The following is a 6,091-nucleotide window of genomic DNA, read 5'->3' as shown; positions in this document are numbered from 1 at the left end:
AGAAGTTAATTAGAGTGTACCCAATTGTACATTATGGTCTGCAATATTAATGAACACAATACACAATTTGTAAAAAAAAAAAAAAAAGAGCTAATTCAGAAAAATGCTCAAATTACATTTTCAAAGTTAAAACAGCAATAAGATTTTAGAAATTATTGGTTTGAATGACTTTGTAGGAAATATAGATTGACATATTAATGAATACTATAATAAAAAACATTTCCAAATGCAAATAAAATTCTCCTAAAATTTAAGATAAAAATTTCTTATAGATTCAGTCTCCTCCAACAAATCCTTTTTAAAAAAATGATTAAATATTAAAAAATGAATAATAGAGGAAATCTTTACCTGGAACATCAGGATTTTATTGCTGCTGTATATTAGTTAACATTTTTACAAAAAAATATACAATTTAAGAGAATTTGAACACACCTAATTTGTACTGTAATGAAAGTTATGTAAACAAGGATTAAAATCTTTGGAACAAAAATATATGGTTTCCGACCCGGAAAATAATTTTTTGACTTAGTTTATGATCAGATATTTAGAACCGCATGTGCTTTCTTTCTTTTTCCTGTTTAGCCTCCGGTAACTACCGTTTAGATAATTTTTCAGAGGATGAATGAGGATGATATGTATGAGTGTAAATGAAGTGTTAGTCTTGTACATTCTCAGTTCGACCATTCCTGAGATGTGTGGTTAATTGAAACCCAACCACCAAAGAACACCGGTATCCACGATCTAGTATTCAAATCCATGTAAACATATCTGGCTTTACTAGGACTTGAACGCAGTAATTCTCAAATTCCAAATCAGCTGATTTGGGAAGACGCGTTAACCACTAGACCAACCTGGTGGGTAAGAACCACCTGTGCTAGTTAATACATGTACACAATAATACATATTTTAAAATAACACTACAGATACAACACACTACTCCAATCATTCATTATAGAACAAGGTTCGAATATGTAAGAACTATTGCTTGCCTATTTATTAGTTAAATAAAGAATGTTTCTTATTACTAATAATTTTAAACCTTTTTTTAAAATTAGTTTAGATCATTGATTCTGAAAGTGGTCCAGGTGGTCCACGGGAGACTCTACGGGGGTCTACGTTGGCGTGACAAAATAATGGGGGTTCACAATTCGTAAGTGGGGGTCCACGAAAATTCATCTGGTTTCGATAGTGAAGAACTAAAATGTTGGCTTGACTTTGCGTATCAATCTAGGCAGATAATGTTTTGAGAAGCTCAGCGACTGTTACTTGTAAAAACTTGCATATTCCATATTCAGTACAATGAAGGTGTCAAGACTTGCAAAGCGCCGCCGCCGCCCGCAACGCTTGTTCAGACGTGCAAAGGGACGAAATACGACTTGTGGTGTGTGTGCTAGCAATCTTGCATGAACTTGTTTGATTCTTCACTAATATAAATACGATTGCCAAAGATAAACGTTACTCATTTGTTTCCGGAATTTCAAAACGAAAAGTAAAGTGAATAGATGTTAGTGTTTGCCAGTGTCGGAAAAAGTAGTAAGTACTTACCTGCTTTTTTGTTATACTTACTTTTATTTTATTTATTGTTTATTTATTTATTTGACAATTTATTGTACACGTCAGTAAACAAAAAATGTACAAATTACAAAAAATACGTAGGTACAAAAGGCGAGGTTTATTCCTAAAAGAAATCTCTTCCAACCCACCTCCGATAAAGATATATTTATGTTGTAATAAGTATATTTGTAATGTTTGCGTGTAGTAGGTACGTATTAAAAATTAAATACTGAACAGAGCCATTATTAGAGACTTCCCTAAAACAACAGAGATCCGAGAAAGGTTGAACTTTTTGTCCCTACTTTATTAGTAATATTTTTTTTTACCCAACTGTGTGGTGGTTCACTAATAATTATATACATTTTTTATACAACGTGTTACAGAATAAGGGTTACAACCGGGAAATGTTATGTTCAGGATCAGTTTTTAAGTCGATTCTAATAGTTTGTTTTTATATATCTAAAAAAAAATTTAAGACCAAAAATTAATAAAAAATCAGTAAAAAGTGGTCAAATCACAATATTGAAACGTTGCGCGCGGCGCAGTCAAAGCCGCAGGGGTTACGCTACCTACGCGACATCGCAATATTGTAATTAGACCACTTTTTACTGTCTCCATTTAAGGATTTATTAATTTTTGGTCTAAATTTTTTTCCGATATATAAAAAAAACTATTGGATAAGAAAAAACTGATCTTGAACATACCATTTCCCGGTTGTAACCCTTATTCTGTAACACGTTGTATATTTTCATAAATTGTACCTGTCTTTCTTTACATACTCGTAACGTGCATTAAAGTAATAAATAAATGATTAAAATTGCAGAGTTGTGATATCAAAATATTTGTTATTTAAAAATATTTTCTATAGAATTTACAGAAATATATCAAAATATAATTAATGAAAAAATGTTTTACATCACATTAAAATCGGTTCAGCCATTTTCATAAAATTTTATTATGGATCTTACAGATTTATTGCTTTTAATAATTAGAATCAGTTTGCCACTGGTAATTTATTTCATTGCAATAATTAATTAATCCTATTCTGTTAAAATAGTCATATCCTGTTAAGTAAGACCGCCTTGAGATTACTAAAACAAAGTTTTTTTTTTTATTTACTGGTAGGTAACTGATACGAAACATTTTTTTTTTTTTTTTTTTTTTTTTTTTTTTTTTTTGGGCGAAAAACGGTTGAACGTTATCATCGCCCTGAAAATAAATAAATAGATAAATAAATAAAATTAAAAATAAAAATAAAAATAAAAATAAAAATAATTTAGGTTTTTTAGATAAAATTAAAACTTAAAACTACTATCACAGAAACAAAATCCGGAATGGGTGTAAAAGGCCCATTCTCGGATAACAAAAACACTAATATGTAACTTAAAACTATGTTAAAAACTATCACATTAAAAATAAATAAAACTTAAAACTATGTTAAAACCTATCACATTAAAAATAAATAAAACTTAAAACTAAAAAAGGAGATAAAACTTAAAACTAATATCACAAAAATCTTATAACTAATATCACAGACGAATTTAAAAAACATACAAAAAAAAACAAAAAAATCCGATAGGGAGTGTAAAAGGCTCCCTACTCGGATAACAAAAACAATACATAGGACAATACATACAATTACGAAAGAACACATACTTATTAAATTTTTTGTATTAACCCTATACTATGTAAAAATATAAACATCCGGTTTAAAACCTCCTTATCGTCACGCAAGATACCACGGATATTACCAGGTAATTTAAATTTACGACGCAATGCCGCATAACATATGCAGTCCACGAGTATGTGGCGCACAGTTATGCGGCAGTTGCATCTTGCGCATAGAGGTGGTTGTCCTCTTGTAAACAGGTACTCGTGTGTGACTCTCGTGTGTCCTATCCGCAATCGACAGAGTACTACTTCCTCACGCCGGGGTTTTCTGTATGAGGAGTTCCATGGTAACACAGAATCTTTAATCTGACGGAGTTTATTATCGACAGTAGCTGTCCAATCACCTTGCCACCTTGTTCTTAATAATTGTTTTACATAGTTTATGAAATCAGAAGTAGCAACTCGGGTGGTGAAAGGAGGCTGGTTACATGCTTCTTTGGCAGCGGAATCTGCATGTTCATTACCTGGAATCCCTACGTGGCTAGGGACCCAGCAAAAACTTAATTCTGTGTTGCGATTATTCAACTCAGCGATTGCGTTGTAAATTTCAATGACGATAGGATGTTTGGAATAAAAGTTCTTTAAGGCTTGGAGAGCACTACACGAGTCACTGCAAATAAGAATTTTTCTATATTTAGGGTTAATGATGTTTAGAGCCTTATTTATAGCATATAGTTCAGCGGTAAACACACTCGTAATACTGGGGAGACCAAACATATAAGTTCTCTCATTGACAACAAAAGCACACCCAACCGTATCGTTTTGTTTCGATCCATCAGTGTATACAACCGCGTCTGGTTTCGCCTTGGAGAGAACACACTGAAACATCTGCTGAAAGACGATAGATGGTGTTGATTGTTTATTACATGTAGTCAGGTCAAAATTAAAATTTATGAGGTTTATTCCCCATGGAGGATATGAGCAAGGGTACATAGGAAAGAATGACGGTGTGTCAACATTTATATGCTGCAGCAGACGCCAGGTACGGATACCTACAGGTGCAGTACGTCGTGGATGATCCTCATACTTTCCTAGATTAGGATTTTTAAGGACTGACTCAAGAACCGGGTGATTTGGCTGTCCTCTGAGACGAGCAAAATAAGATAATAAGAGCTGGTCTCGTCTATCCCAAAGTGATGGTTCACCACAGTCTACAAGTAAGCTTGCGACAGGACTTGATCTAAACGCGCCTGTAGCAAGCCGAAGGAAAGCATGATGTACACTATCCAGCATTTTAAGCACGGTTTGACGAGCTGATGAGTAGGCCACACAACCGTAATCTAAACGGGAGCGAACAAAGGAATAGTAAAAATGTATCATACATGATCTATCGGCTCCCCACTTGGTGTTAGTAAGGACTCGCATCATATCTAAAACTTTGGAACATTTTGTTTTCAATTCTTTTAAATGTTTGACCCAAGTAAGACGACTATCAAAAATTAAACCTAAAAACTTAACGTAATTAGAGATAGTAATAGTCTCACCGTTCAGAAAAATTTGCGGAATAGAAGGGTTTCGTAGCCGAGAAAAAACTACACATTTTGTTTTTTCGGATGAAAATGTGAAACCAGTAATCCTGGACCAAGCTTCAAGGTGATATATAGTGTTCTGCAGCAGTCTCTCTGCTGTGGGTGCCGAACGGCTTGCAATGTAGATAGCAAAGTCGTCAGCGAATAGAGAGCATGAGACAGGAGCCTGAACACATTTGGTAATATCATTTATGGCTACAGAAAATAAGGTGGCACTTAATACACTACCTTGGGGCACTCCATTCTCTAAGATGACACTATCTGAGAGCGAATCATCTACACGAACACGAGCCGTTCGGTGATTTATGAATCCCCGGATAAAAGCAAGCATATTGCCCTTGATTCCCCATTTTTGGAGAGTGTTAAGAATACCACGTCGCCAGGCTGTATCATACGCCTTTTTTATATCAAAGAAGATAGCGACGAGGTGTTGCCGATTGAGGAAAGCGTTTTGTATGGCTGTTTCTAGTGACACTAAATGGTCAATGGAAGATCGTCCTTGTCGAAAACCACACTGTTCTGGAGATAGAAAGCCATGTTTCTCCAAGTACCATGTAAGTCTGCGGTTTACCATTCTCTCCATTATTTTACACAAAACGCTTGTTAATGAAATAGGGCGATAGCTTGAGGGGTTCTTCTGGTCTTTACCAGGTTTTAGTACTGGTATAATAAATGCTTCTGACCAGCCGGGTGGGAAGACTTGTTCGGAGAATAAACCGTTGAAAATATTCAAAAGTTGTTGTAGTGCCGAATTAGGAAGGTGTGAAAGCATGGAAAGGCGAATGTTGTCCGGTCCAGGGGAAGTGTCCCGTGAATTTTTAAGTGCATGTAACAATTCTTTAAATACGAATGGAGTGTTTAATTCACCAACCGAATCACCAATGTTTAACGACAACACCTCCATTTGTATCTTGTACCGTTGAAAATCGTTATTATATGATGAGGTGAGAGACACCGAGCGGAAAGATTTTGCTAGACTATTTGCCACTTCCGAGGATGATGAAAGGAGTTCTCCTTCATCAATAAGACCAAGAATAGATTGTTTCGGTGATCCGAAGATTGCACGAATTTTCTTCCATACAGTAGACGTGGAAGTAGTGCGTGAGATAGTGTTCACGTATTTCGTCCATGAATTCCTCTTAGCGTCCAAGAATACTCGACGGCACACCGCTCTAGCCCTGCGGTATAAATTTAGATGTTCTGTTGTGGGCCTACGATTAAATTTACGTAGTGCCTGCCGTCGATTCCTAATAGCAATTTTGCATTCATCGTTCCACCATGGAACGAAAGGACGTCTAGGATTACCCGATGTTTGTGGGATATATCTGTTGGCATTC

Source organism: Lycorma delicatula, chromosome 1 (assembly GCF_047948215.1).
Source record: "Lycorma delicatula isolate Av1 chromosome 1, ASM4794821v1, whole genome shotgun sequence".
Lineage (NCBI taxonomy): Eukaryota > Metazoa > Arthropoda > Insecta > Hemiptera > Fulgoridae > Lycorma > Lycorma delicatula.
Note: the sequence above shows the minus strand (reverse complement) of the source record.